This window comes from Apostichopus japonicus, chromosome 5 (genome assembly GCF_037975245.1).
Source record: "Apostichopus japonicus isolate 1M-3 chromosome 5, ASM3797524v1, whole genome shotgun sequence".
NCBI classification, from domain to species: domain Eukaryota; kingdom Metazoa; phylum Echinodermata; class Holothuroidea; order Aspidochirotida; family Stichopodidae; genus Apostichopus; species Apostichopus japonicus.
Genome location: NC_092565.1, coordinates 1,744,506 through 1,760,012, shown reverse-complemented (window position 1 = coordinate 1,760,012; position 15,507 = coordinate 1,744,506). Strand labels below are relative to the sequence as shown.

General features: G+C 37.9%; 1 protein-coding gene across 3 annotated transcripts in view; it reads left to right on the top strand.

The window, feature by feature from the left end:
• The window catches only part of LOC139967256 (uncharacterized), a 150,182-nt gene that overhangs the window by 85,389 nt on the left and 49,286 nt on the right, over positions 1 to 15,507 (top strand). Inside the window, exons 7-8 of one of the 3 annotated variants that reach the window (XR_011792926.1) lie at positions 2,981 to 3,194; positions 3,918 to 6,511. The exons of 1 other annotated variant lie outside the window; for it this stretch is intronic. The gene's annotated coding sequence lies outside the window, so the exon portion shown is untranslated. Of the gene's footprint in view, positions 1 to 2,980; positions 3,195 to 3,917; positions 6,512 to 13,321; positions 13,433 to 15,507 lie in introns of those variants that run through there. One more of the 3 variants, XR_011792928.1, reaches the window with a different exon arrangement.

The window sequence follows — 15,507 nt, the reverse complement described above, 5'->3', positions numbered from 1 at the left end:
GATGTCGCTGATATATATATTCTAGTTTTCTCGTATATTGCGCGGAAAGTTGAGGTTAACATATATCCTACCTACACCGATTGAGAAAATAACGGTATATACACTGTTGAGTGAGGCTCAGGTTTGCACTGAAAATGCTCTTTATAGCAAGAACATAAAAACAATGCTAAGTTAATTTCTGATAAAAACCATCATGTTGGCTACATACGAAGTGAAATTTGTTTACACAACGCACGATATTTGAATTGGTAATGCCTCAGAGTTATGTTTACCAAGAAGTTGGTAAACAGATGCCCAAGGTACACATAGGCCCCAGCTACCATGCACGAATGTAAACATATGCCCGCATTCATAACTATATATATATATATATATATATATTTATAAATATATAGTAACTCAAAGAATAACACACCAGAAAAATTCCACTTCACGACCGGTTTCGTCCTTTTGGGACTCATCATGCTACCATGCACGAATGTAAACATATGCCAGCATTCATAACTATATATATATATATATATATATATATATATATTTATAAATATATAGTAACTCAAAGAATAACACACCAGAAAAATTCCACTTCACGACCGGTTTCGTCCTTTTGGGACTCATCATGCTACCATGCACGAATGTAAACATATGCCCGCATTCATAACTATATATATATATATATATATTTATAAATATATAGTAACTCAAAGAATAACACACCAGAAAAATTCCACTTCACGACCGGTTTCGTCCTTTTGGGACTCATCATGCGAAGGTAGGAATCGAACCCCGGATCTTTGTGTCACAAACCGAAGTCCGTACCACTCGACCACAGTGATTCTACTGGTGTGTGAATGCGTATAAATTGTCTTTGAATAACTGTCATTAAGGGCGTATTACCCAAGTGTTATGATTGTACAGAGTGCACCCCTGGCGCTTTAAATCTGACAATTTTTCACAGAATAACCACTCTTTAGGCAAGCCAAGCCGTATATAAGAATTGAATGTGTAGCAAGTGGTATGACAGATAACAGTGATTCTACTGGTGTGTTAAAGCGTATAAATTGGCTTAACACACCAGTAGAATCACTGGTCGAGTGGTACGGACTTCGGTTCGTGACACGAAGATCCAGGGTTCGATTCCTACCTTCGCCTGATGAGTCCCAAAAGGACGAAACCGGTCGTGAAGTGGAATTTTTCTGGTGTGTTATTCTTTATTGAATTACTATATATCTGTCATACCACTTGCTACACATTCAATATATATTTATATATATATAGTCATATATATATATAGTCATATATATATATATATATATATATAGTTGTATATATATATATATATACATATATATATATCACTGGATTGGTATATACGATTACTTCTCGGAGTTGGTGTTTAGGTTTACCTGGGTTGAAATGATTGGATCAACTTGAAATTTAACATCATTATACCTTATTATACTGAGACTGCATATCAGTTGTTATAAGTTGCTACCTACTTTTTGGGCCATTTGGCAAGGAAATATGCAATTGGTATATCCCTTTTGGTAAACCTAAGTCTTGCTCTCAATGTATATCCCCCAGTTGGTATATAAGTTTACTTGACGTACAGGCATCGGTAGTTTTTTTGACAGCTGCGCGCAGTACGTAATTGTACTATACACGGTGTATACACTGTATATGCCAGGGCTTACTGCTACAACATACCCGTAGGCTTTATGCATTGCGTTGGAGTTTCGGCTAAGATCATGTGTAGTATCTGTTCCCTCTCGATGCAAGGGGACTGGGCTTGAGAGCGGATCAGTCGTTTGGTAGTTTGGTATACGTTCCCAGGTTCTTTCCTTGGTGACTTTTTTCTTAAAAGTACCATTAACACGAAAAGGTCTAACCAGCAACTTCAGGTAAGGTCCATGAGTTTAGTCATTAAAGTTGGTGATATTGTTAAACCATAACTGCAACGTTGTTGTATACAGCTTCACGTAATTTGTTCATTCCCATACTCCAATACTATAGACTAGCTTCTAACCTAAAACTTGCCAGGCCTACGTTCGGCTATAGCCTAGGGCCATAGGCCAAAGCCTTACACTATTTTAGCATTGGGTCTAGGGTAAACTGGTCTGTAGTTAGTGCTACAAAGTAATTACCAACTTCCCAAGAAATTAGATATCACAAGTAGGACAGCTTAACTTCTTAGCCTACTGTACATGTATCATATATGACCTTAGATTTTCCTGAACAATAATGTTACATGTGCCCTACTGTATATCATGACCAGATACTGTACTGAGTGTACAGTAGCTATGCCTAGAATTAGAGACTGAAGTCACCATGCAAATGTAACTTACAAGTAGCCTGTATTGAGTTATACATGCTATAATTGCTAGAACTTTTCAAAAATTTCCTGGGAGTCTTTACTCTCCAATTTGTTATCAGACATTCTAAACACCACTGTACTGTAAGATGTCTGAATATACCAGTGAGGGTATGAATAAACAGTTAAAGGATATAATATTTGAAAATCCAGCATCAAATTTGGGCCAATACAGAATACCTTTAATCTAAGTCTCTCAAAGGATGCATTGTGTTTCTTTTGTGTCTTATTTATAACTTGCCAAAATTTGTACAAAATAACAATGCCCTGCGTCCAAAAGGTTATTGAGTCAGTACAGTTCCATAATGTAACTGCTACAAAAGCAGAGTGCACCTAATTAAAAGTTAATACCTTTAAAAATCTACATAACACAAACATTTGATAAGCCTTCTGTTCCCTCCCTTGAAAATAAGCGATTGTGTTGAGTCTATTTAGATCCATAAGTAATACCAAGTTGACTAAATGTTGCAATATTCAGTGTTAAAGATCTGAGCTCTGTGTTGGCCCAAAATATATTGGAGAGAAGTGTACAATAAAAATTGAAATAATGCACATCTACACTCTGACCATTTGATATTTATTTGATTGGCACTGTTAATGTTTTCTCAGACCAACTTGACGATCAACATTCTCAACATGAATGACAACAGCCCACTATTCAAGGGAATATCACCATACGATGTAGCTGCCATGCAGTGAAAATGTCAATGTTGGAACAGTAGGAATCATAGCTAGAGCACAGATGCCACCTGGGACAGACTGATGTGGTAACCTACTGCATCATCGACACCAAAATTGAAGATTTTTCTGAATTAACCCAAAAGTAAGTTAATATTTTGTAGGTTTGACATGAAAATAAACTTGATACCATAGGACTCTATTATCTCAAATACGAGTAACATCTGTAGTAATGTATTCCAAAGTTATGGAAAGAAACAACCAGAAGGGATGGATACTTTTTGTATGAACTGGTTAATGTGGTGGTATCTTTTTCCTTTATCTCCATAGTATTTAACTACACTAGAGCTATATCCGCTGACTGGTTTTTCACTCTTAAAGGTTTGATTGATCAATGCCGGACAACACCAAATTGTCAGTTTAGGTCCACTTTAAATTTACATGTATATTTAAATTTTGAAATCTTTACAATTGGTAAAGCTTTAATGACTTGCAATTTTAAATAGCACTTGCTATGGTAGGGAGCTGTATCAGCTTCAATTGAATTCATGGCTGCATAAATAAAATGTTCAATGTTGTATACAAGGCAAGATGAATCAAGAATTAATGGGCCCAAAATGGGATGGATAAACGAATTGAAATTGACAGTTAAAATAGTACTATATGAGAGGTTGTGAGATGATTAAAATAGTGGCTGATTTACAGGAGATTTAGTTTTGTAAAGCAGTCCATTGTTTTCTTCATTTGTAGAGTGTGAGGTCATGTGAGGTCTATTCAGTAATCGCAAAACTTTCCAAGTCATAGCGTGCTATAATTGGGACCAAATCAGAATATCTTTAAGAGAAAGCTTTTCTTTTTGTACCAACAGATGGATAGATCTACAGGCTGATACAGCAAAGGATATGCTCCAATTAGAAATGCCAGGCAAGAGTATCACACATTTTACAGTGGGGTGAATACAATCATCAACCAAGCTTTTCATCATGCTGTACATAGTGGTATAGCTCCTTGTTGGGCTTATCAATCAAAAAGCTGGCATAGAAGCCGATGCCAAGCAAAGCCATAGTATGTCCTGTAAATCGCGAAGTAGATTCACACGTCTCGTGTATATCCTCTGGGACACAGCTCATCTCTCAAGAAGTTGCTGGGAATGGTTGTTGGATTGGTAAAGTGTTACAGTATTTGCTTTACATTAATGCAGAGCAGTAACAGAAAGCTAACTAGTTCCAGGATATGTTATACGGTTACACCATATAAAAGAAAGAAGAAAATACTATTATAAGCTTCAAGCAGACAGAACCAAGAGAATGCAGACCAGTTTTCATGGGAAGTCTTACATATATAACTGTATAAATGGACTCATCCTTCTGCAATGTACTTCTTGCAATGTTATAGTTTGGTCACATTGTGGCACCACATGTTTTTGTAAGTATTAGGGAACATTTGCAACTGCTTGTCAAGAACATGGAATTCGTTATACAAATGAAGTGGTCCTGATGCTTTAGTGGCTAAAGTGTTGAGGTCAGTAGCGTAGCCAGGATTTTATTCAGTGGGGACGCTGGGGGGGGGGCTTGACCATTTCCTGGGAGGGCGTCTTGTTACTATCTAAGCGGAGCGCCACCATGAGTTGGCACGCAGCGTACCCAAAAATTTTAGCTAAAAAGGCCTCCTAGATCGTTGGAAAAGACACTTCCCAGGCCTTGTAAGCTGCTGTAAAGTTTTCTCAACATCCTTTATTTAGAGATCCCATGTCTTGATATGGTCATCAAATAGTTTAATGAAATAGAATGAAAAAACAGTCTGGTAAGTTACTTTGAAATATCATGACATATCTTTTGTGACACTGTGTTTGACACTGGCATTGACATTTTTCGACAAATCTGCAAATTGCGTGTGGAAAATAAGGAAAAATTGACTGGGCTTTCAGGCAAGTAACATACTGAAATGACCGAACTATATGTAAAACTGACATGAAAGATTGCGCCTGAAATATTATTAGGGTGATAGACTGATTGGCCGGTAGTTCTCAGCGATAGTATCGTTTGCAAATATTTTTTTTAGCGGTTTTAGGGCACGTCCCAGAAGTGAAAACCCGATTGAAAATGTAACAAGGGTATAGTATAGCTCACTAGCTTGTTTGATCAGTTAATTTGCACTGGTTACATGATCCTGGTTGGCTGTTTGTATTATTGGCGCGTATAGAGAGGGATTTTCAAAGGGAGGGGCGAACCTGTAGGCAAATTATCAGAGCCGTAGATTCGGCATTGGAAACTATCTAAGCGTAGCGCCACCATGAGTTGGTGCAAAGCGCATTACTAGCGATATCATAAAAACGTACAAAAAAATATGATCAACGGGGGGAGGAGCGGTGTCCCCCTTCGCCCCCCTGGCTACGCACCTGTATTTCTTATAGCAGGAATTATATAATTCGACGGTCGTTAACATGCGTTTTCAGTACAGTGCGACTACTGTAGATGTCTTCTCGGCCTATGCGCTATGTCACGTCAGGTTTTTTTCAGCAACTATAGCCTACTGCCGGTCCGCGGTCGAAGGGTCGTTCATGAGTGGTCATCATGGAGATTCGAGACCACTCAGACCAATGATATATTTTTCGCACATGTAATTTTTTTCGACACCAAAAATCCCATTCGGGGGGCGACAAGCTTTAATGGGGGGCTGTCGCCCCCCACGCCCCCCCGTAGCTACGCCACTGGTTGAGGTTACTGGATATCTTGCTGCCTTACCTTGTTTTAACTGTTCTTAAATGCATTTCTCATGTTTTAAGATGTTTTCATTTTGTATTCCAAGCAAGATCAGCAAGCCATAGTACAGTTATTTTTCAACAACCACCACACAGATACTTGTGCAGGACAAGGGGCATTAGTTAAGCACATTACTATTATAAAAATCTTTCAAACTTTTATCCCTCAAAAGCTCCAGGGGTACACACTCTGCATTGTTTCTGAACCACAGTTTCACAAATTTACAGGTGGGGTTCAGGGGCTATGCTATGGGAAAAGCTTACAATATTAGGCCTGACTTAATTACTGCAAGCTTGTGGTCTTTTATTACACCAAGAACCAGTTTACGCTTTAAACAAAATTAAATTTTTTCCCCTAAAAATTGAGAGGGGTGAATACAGCAAAGGCACATGCAACTAGCACCAATGTCATGGAAATCTTCTAGTGCAGCCCAATGAAACATACTGTAAAACCACAAAATTTGTCATTATAGGTATGAAATTGTGCAATCCAGGGGTATTGTGATAAATTTGTCCCTCCAAGCATGGAAACTCCATGATATTGTGGTAATTTGCATTGGTTACAGTATTAGATACAGCCTATACTGGTAAGATAAATACTTGAGGTATAAGTTAGTTCCCAGAATGTTTCTCATGTATGAGAGCTGTCACTAAATTGAGGTCATGAAATAGTGCAAGTATCCTGGTTTATGTGAAATACATCTTGTGGAAAATATAAACTGTGATTGAAAATGCAATCAACTGCTTGAATATTGTACAAATTTTATTGTGTCTTGTCTTTCAATATCATGTTAATCTTCACTACTGTATGTGTTTGGTAATAAGCCAAATTTCTGGGTAGAAGTTTAAAAAAACCAAATCATCAACAATCTTTGATGAATTTTAAGCAATCACATTCACTGCCTATATCTCTGTTTATGTTTTGGGTCAGCAACACAGTATACTGTACAGCAGGTTACAGAAAGGGACACTTTCTGTTGTATCCCTGATCATCTCCAAATTTCTCCTTTAAAAAAGAAAATTGTTTGTTGTTTGTAGCAGTATTCCTCTGAGCAGTGAAAAAAATTAAACATACAGTGAACAGTTGCTCCTGCACATGCTTTTATACATTACTAAAATTATGTTTTGGTGCCATTCATGTAATATTCACTGTAAATTTTAGTTTAAAATTGCTAGTATACCATTAGTTCCTGAGCCATATTATTTTTGATTTAAAAGTCTGGCTTTGAGTGTATAGTATTTTGTCAAAAACATAAAAGAGGAGGGGCTGCTTATCATCATTCCCTGAACAGGCTTTACCCAATATGTTAACTGTAATGGTTACATATAAAAATGTCTGGGGGACTTGCCGCAGTTCTGACAATGTTCAAATAATTCCATGGTTCCACCAGGGATGTTAGAGATGGACAAACAACATTTGAGCTTTCTTTATAGTTTGGTTCGTGCCGACAGGAATACCGTTTTTGGTCCAATACTAATACCTAAATAGCACTCAAAATGGATAATAGTACCAGATTGTACCTGTACGTTGTCTGCTAGGTTTATACGATGTCAAAAGGCTAGAACATTCACTGTAATACTGTTATCAGTCGTCAGTAGGTATATTCCACACTAATCTCATATCAGTCTTTGTTTCTAATGTCATAACAGGAGTGACTTTCCATATGTTATTAATAGGAAATTGCATGAATTATTGGAATCTTCATTGAAAACTATGCATAGGTAGCAGTGGTGGAGCACTCATACAGTCAGGGGGGGACTCAAATGGACTGCTGGCGCCCTTTACAGCTTTTTACCACTTTTTACTTATTCACGATTATTGACTTTATTATTGCGCCCTCATCTACTTATTGACATTTGTCACATTTTGTTGGTGTAATTTTCTGACAAAATGCTCTAATGGCGGTCTTGTGATGAAGCGCATGCATTTTCAACACCCATATAAACTTCAGAGTTGTCACAAATGGCGATGACACCTATTTATTCTTCGTTTATCTGCGAATTAGTTAGGCCTGGAAAGGGTCATTTCCGGCGATCTAGGGAGTATCTTGACTCAAAAATTTCTGTACGCTCCGCGCCAACCTGTGGTGGCACTCCGCTTAGATAGTGTCAAAAGCGCCCCTACAGACCATTCTCGCCCCCTCTGACCAATACCCCTAGCTCCGCCACTGGTAGGTAGTCTTGTCTGCGTGGAGATTGAGTTGTGTAAGTGTTACACAAAAATTAACATATGCTTTTCTTTATTCTTGTGGAAAGCTGCTCTCACTTTGATATCAGATAAGCCTGTGGTACATGTAGTGTCATAGCCAGGATTTTTTCAGTTGGGGGGGCGCTGGGGGGACTTGGACCATTTCCTGGGAGGGTGTCTTGTTACTATCTGAGTGGAGCGCCACCATGGGTTGGCGCGCAGCGTACAGGAATGTTTCCCAACATCCTTTATTTTGAGATCCCATGTCTTAATATGGTCATCATATAGTTTAGAGAAATAGACAAAAAAAAAAATCTGGTAAGTTACTTTGAAATATCATGACATATCTTTTGTGAGTTTGATAACGGCATTTTTCGACAAATCTGCAAATTGCGTGTGGAAAATAAGGAAAGTTGGACTGGGCTTTTTTTAACATACTGAAATGACCGAACTATATGTCAAAATGACATCAAAGATTGCGTCTGAAATATTATTAGGGTGATAGACTGATTGGTCGGTAGTTCTCAGCGATAGTATTGTCTCCTTTCTTGAAAATGTTTTTTTTTTTAGCGGTTTTAAGAGCATAAGGGTATGTCCCAGAAGTGAAAACCCGATTGAAAATGTAACTGAGTATCGAGGCAATGACGCGAGCAATGATGTGAGAAACCTGTATGATGTCAGTATTTTTTTAACATCTTCTTTGGCATTCCAGTACCTGGTAACCACCTTTCTATTGTGACGTCACCGTCCATTTAAAAGAGAGAAACAAAAGCAAAGTTTGCCCGAACAGTTCAGCACAGATTCAGTAGTAAACATGTGTGTTGTAGTCTTGTAGAGTTGGAATTATATAATTCGACGGTCGTTAACATGCGTTTTCAGTACAGTGCGACTACTGTAGATGTCTTCTCGGCCTATGCGCTATGTCACGTCAGGTTTTTCAGCAACTATAGCCTACTGCCGGTCCGCGGTTGAAAGGTCGTTCATGATTGGTCATCACGGAGATTCGAGACCATTCACACCAATGAATGATATATTTTTTCGCACATGTAATTTGTTTTGACACCCAAAATCCCAGTAGGAGGGGGACTGGGGGACAACCTTTCATGGCTGGCTGTCACCCCCCCACACCCCGTGGCTACGCCACTGGGTACATGGTGCCGAAGCACATATCTTCAAAGGACTGTCTCCAACTTTCAATTGTTTCAGGCTACTATGTGACCAAAAAGAAGTACTCAAGATGAAGTTGCAAATCTGAAAGGAGCAGTAATTTTACTAGGAAACCTCTCGATCACACCTTTGAAGTAGGATAGGATTACACAGTATTTGAATTCTTCATCGATCGGCTTAAAGTCTTAGCTGTTTTCGATGTATATCCATCTCTAGATAACACATCCCTGGTTCTACAAGGCTTTTTATCAAATTAGCTGAAACTACAGACCAGCCTTGCAAGATTAAAAGAAATGGCTCCTCACATAGTTGGCATGATCCAGTGCCAGTAGTCGAGAACTTGCTAGAACATGCAGTAGGTATATTCAAATCTAAACTTTTAGCCATGAGGTGCCACATTACTCTCATATCAGACAACAGGGAGATGGGTTAAACAAATCTCCAAAACCTGTATGGTCTATGTTGCGCTAACCTACAGTAGGTTATCATCCTACCCCTATAATTTAGGGAGATCCTAGAACGTTTGATGTTAGCGCAGGTCAAAGTTTGCAACCCTTATGCTGGCGTCACACTGTCCTGAAGTTGACATCAGATGGACACACTATAAAGAAAATGTTCAAATTCGGCTCTGATCGTAAAAACATCGGGCCACTCGTTAGGGCATCTTAAGCCATTGTATGACCGCCGGTGGAGTTTTTCAGGCTCCGGCAGTAACTTCGTGAGCGGTGGCAAAATCCTTGGCATGCCAAAAAAGTGCCGGAAGACCTTCCGAAGGTTCATTTTCATGTTGAATTCGTGTGTCCATTTTGCCCTTTGTAAGGCCATCGTGAGGGCATCTTATCAAATCATGTCATCTTCGTTTTTACTTCGTGTGATCATCGGTGCCATCGGGCATTTTCGCCTCACAAAGACAATACGAAGGAAACAAGAAGCTACCCGATTGTCTTATGAAGGCAAAAAAGACAGCAGCAGCATTGCTTCTTTTGATGTACCTCAGAGAACATGATGAGCACTTCTTACAATAACAAAGCATTATTTTATTTCACTTTGTCATTTCTTAAATATTTGCCTTTCTAGCATTCGACAATGTACTTATCAATACGTCGTCGTGTAGCCATCGTGTGGCCTTCGTGTGGACTTCATGTGTCCTGTGGGTAAACTACTTAAATAGAAATGCACATCTTCGTGTTGCCTTCGTGTGTGGTTCGGGTGCCATTGTGTAACCTTCTGTAGGCATCGTACTTGCTTCGGCTGTTGAATGGCTGTTGACCAAGTTCGGGGCCATCTTCGTGCGAAATTCAAAATTCCATATTCGTTTGGCCATCTGGTGTCAATTTCGCGACAGTGTGACGCCTGCATTATGAAGAAGAAAAAAAGTATAGCATTGTTTAATTTAATATATTCCCCATGGTGCTTGCACGAACCATACTGCCATTTACAAATTAAAAGTTCCTTTTGGTCCCATACATAGAAAAAGTGTGAGCGAAAGTTTAGTATAATGAATGAAATTCATACTTCAACCAAAGCTAGTCATGTTTGTCAACAATAGCGATAACTGGAATTTTGCATCAAAGGAAAACCCTATTTCTCACCAAGGAAGTCATAACAGTAAGCTGTCTGAATTAGCATCTTCAGATCAAATATGGGTTTGCTGAGTTATAGGAGCAATATGTTCGAAGTACAAGGACCAACCAATGAACACAATTTTAACATAAGAGGCAGAAATAAGACACTATAGCAGAAATCATTATGTCTTCTTTCTGTTAATCACCGATAAATGCAAATATTTTCATAAAAAAAAAAAAATCAATTTTATGAAATTTCATGTAAATTTCAAAAACATATAAACAAAGCAACCTCTGCAACTTCAGCTCCTTAACATTCATGCTATCAGCTAGAAATTTACCATGAGACACATGTTCTAAGCATTGATGTGAATACCACTGAATATCACTGACATAACCTGTGCTAATCAAATGGATAAAGGGCTTGGTCAAATCATGAGTAAGGCTCTGCCCCATATATTGCACATGTACAAAAAGGGTTACTGCTGTACATGCAATACTTTTTTGATGGGGGGGGGGGGGAGATGTGGTAACATGTTGGAAAGACCACATCTTTTAATTTGTAATTTTTCTTTTGAACATATGCAACTGCTAGAAATGAAAGCACTTGGAAATTTTTTAAAGTGATAGGCAGTTGTTGCCCTTGCATTGCTTTGAAGTCTGCACCACTGTAAATATTGTTGAAGGAGTGGAGATCTACAAATCTCTTGATAGTTATGTAATAAATTTTTCTTTTGCTGTTTGTTAAACAGCTCCTAGCAGTGATATGTGTTTACACGACACTGTATCTGAGGTTCCTTATGTAACAGGTGTTTTCTACATACGGTCAAACTCAAAACCATTGTTAAACTTGTTCACCTGCAATGGTCTAAATACAGAAAGTAGATCAATATCATATCTCTTTTGCATTTTTATAACGGTACTGAATTTGAAGTGGAATATATTTATCAATGAATATAGCAATGTTTTGGGTAAAAGCAATTAAAGCATCCATTTGAACTTCATGTTTTCCTTGCATTGTTTGCTACTTCCTCTTATCTAGATTCGAAAGGGAAATATAGATAAATGCTCAATACCTCAAACAACATATTTAACCTTGTTTGCCACAAAAACTGTTTTATCTCAGTTTCTGTAAACTACTTGGGATAAATGGAGTAGGGGGGGGGGACAGGTAGGGAAACTAAATATTTGACAGATGTTGTATTTGACAATAAAATTCACCTTCCCAAGAAAGTAATAAAGTTCTTTAACTGGCATTTTATGAAGGACCTATGTAACGATAGCAGAATTGGTTAATGCCTCCTGCTAGAATGTCCAATAAAGACTCGCAGAATTGGAATGTTCATCAGATTCCCCATTTTTATAGCAACATCTGTGTTTATTGAAACTTTCCTAGGATGTTGCAACAAGATGCAGTTTAAGTCTACTGTACCTTGTTGTTAAATGTAGAGCTCACAAAAAGTCCTATCACCTATTCTTATTCAAGCAGTGGCAACATATGGGAAAAAAGAAAAGCAAAACATGGTACAATTTTGTTTATATTATTTTCAACTATTTATCCCAACACCCTATCCTCTGTGTCACGAACCGAAGTCCGTACCACTCGACCACAGTGATTAAAGTGTATAAATTGGCTTTGAATAACTGTCATTAAAGGCGTATTACCCAAGTGTAATAATTGTACAGAGTGCACCCCTGGCGCTTTGAATCTAATATTTTATATATATATATATATAGCAGGATATATATATATATATATAGCAGGATATATATATAGCAGGATATATATATATATATATATATATATATATCCTGCTAGGATCGAAACGTCAGGCCAACTTACTTTTACACATTCTATTACACAGGCTCTCTAGTGGATAATCAGTTTGCTAACAGTTTCATTTTATTTTAAATTGTTAAAAGGATGGATTAATGTTCATTCATATTACCTGTATTAGTTTTTTGCTGAAACTGTTGCTGTTTTGAAGTTGTTTTTCAAAGATATATATTTTATAGCATGTTTGATGATCTCTATTATAAAACATCAAGGTCAAAGTTAAATTGGGTCAATTAACATAGGTCAAAGTCTGTAAACATGATATTCCATGAGTGAAAAAGTTTTGAACTTCAAACTTTTTGGTAGCAATTAGTAAGAAGATAATCGCAGTTGTGTTTAATGCAAGTCATGATATCAGTTTAGGTCAACAGATCATGGTTGGAAAACCTTTATTGTACAACATCTGAAAGTTTGAATGTAACTTGGGGGAACCTATAGTCTGCTGAATAGATGATCCTATTGTTTTCCATAGAAGTCAAGGGTCACTTGAAGTCAATTACAGGTTAGTTAGGTGAGAGCCTTTATAAGTCTCATCACTGAAGAAGTGGGAGTTTGTTTGAACTCCATCTCTCTTTGTATTTGCATCATAATTGCATGTACATCAATCATTGCTGCAAGCCCATTATACTAAATTACACATTCTGATCAGCAATACTAAATGTAGGTGAATATCATATCCACAGTTGCTTATCATATTGCTCAAGGAATCACTACATCAATTGACTTTCTGGCTTTGCAAATCTTTTTTTAATAGCATGGATGCAACTGAATAGTCAAGTGTTGGCCATCTAATTGGAACTGTGAATAAGGAGGAGCCCTGTATGACTATGGGTTCAAGCAATTACCATGGACACTACCAAACCGAGTAAGTACTGTAAAAAGCATGTGCCCACCCACTAATCTATCAGATTTTAATAAATTATTAGAAACTAGGTCAAAGTCATCCAAGGTCAACAGAGCCACAATGAAGGTATGTTTCCTGGAATTGTTGAAACCTGGAGTTCTAGCTGTACAAAGTTGAGTGTAAGCATAGTATCCCAAGAGAGGATATGGAGATAAATCCATGGTCCAGAATGAGAGATATGTATTAACCAGCAAATATGGGCAATTTTAGCTGGCAATAAGACAAAAGGATAGTAAGATTAGATGAGAGAAGATAAAGCATAAGAAAATGCAATAAAAGTTACATTGGAATCAAACCTATACAAACATGGCCATGTGAGAATATTTAAGAAAATGGGTACTAAAAATCAAACAATAGAATATGTTTGATCTCAAAAGTAAACCAGCAAAAGAAGTTAACTAGCTATAGCAGATTACAAATGAAAAAGAGAACCAATACTCCTGAATGTAACTGCTATTAAAATGTGTATGTGAAAAAGGTACATTGTATGGAGTTTTAATTGCATACTTAAAGGCATTCTCTCAGCTAATCTTGTCTCCCCGTATTCCCCCCGTATTCCCGATTTAAAAATGAAAGCAATGCCGCCCTCTATTCTAGCGACACCAGACTCATTCCTTTATTGTGGCATTCTCATCCCTAGCTATAAAACAGGATATGGATCTGGTCACTGATACCTTAAAGTTCTCAGGTGTCCAAAATTCCAATCTGTATCTCAGTTCTGCGTACCCTATAGGCCTACTGTGTAATCGTATAGTGTGCATTATGTGCGAGCAACGTTCACGATGATACTATACATGATAGTTGTACACAGTTTTTCTATTGGCTATGAAACAATGCATTTGTTAGAGTAAGACAAACCCTCCATGCGACGGGGGCAAACCATTTTTCCCGATTTTCACTGGCATGTCGGCTACAGACCGACAGATCTGCTGCACTTGAAATAATTGCATCGCTACTTTGTGATAAATTGCTCTAATCCATTAAGGGTACACACTTTTTTAGGTTTGTTGCTGGCAATCCACAAAAAACCCAAACATATAGTGATAAATGGCCCCAGCACAGTTTGGATAGGTCTAATTTACGGTAGCCAGATAGATAGGCGCGGTATGTATTCAATTGTTTCAATGAGCAATGAAAACAATAATATTGATAAAATTATTTGCGCTAGGTATTGAATGGGGAGGTCATCCGAGAACTTCAAGCTGTGCATTGGTATACATGTCTTCCTTTTTGAGTTAGTTGAGGCTTCATACCATGGGTTCTGTTTCTGTAGAAAGGGGTGATTAGATATGGGTAAGATCAGGGACTCCTTGTGAAAGCAGTATTTTGCGTTCCTTTCTATGGTTTTTCTCAACCTCACTGATTCCACGATGCCATAACGACATACATAATTAGCTTATCTATTCAAATCTTACTTCAAATGGTGGCATAAAAGTCGAAAAATTTACAACTTTCAACTTTGTTTTTCTCGAAGATATTTTCCGTTCGGATCCAAATAAACCTCGCCCATAATATGAATATCTTAAAGGTACGAAAGTCATTGGCCAATACGTAATACAACACCATGCTTGATTTGTGTAGATTGTCTGTGGCAGTTGTACCAGGGAGCTGTTAGAGTCCAGCTTGCTGGTTGTACCAAGTTACCAACTCGAAGTTTGAATCTATGTGGACACCTTTCTCATTATCTGCAAATGTCCTTAATTACTCGCCAATTAACGCTTTGGGCAGGGAAAAACTTGGCTCATATCTTAGTTTGCTGTTTTGTGATTGATATATGGAATAAACTCGATGGACGAAAAGTGCTGCATTAAGATAAGGCCTTTGTGTGTGTGGGGTGCGGAGTGTATAACCACTTTGCCAAAATGAGGCGGTGGGAGTACCAATCCGAGGGAGGGATAAGGGAGAGAAAACCCAAAAAGATGAATGACCTTCGGCACAGGGGTAAACTGGACTCCTCCAGCTGCCTTTACTACATTTTACTGCAATTACTACAAACATATGGTGGCTTCCACGGCAACTCTCGACCAGGTATGTTG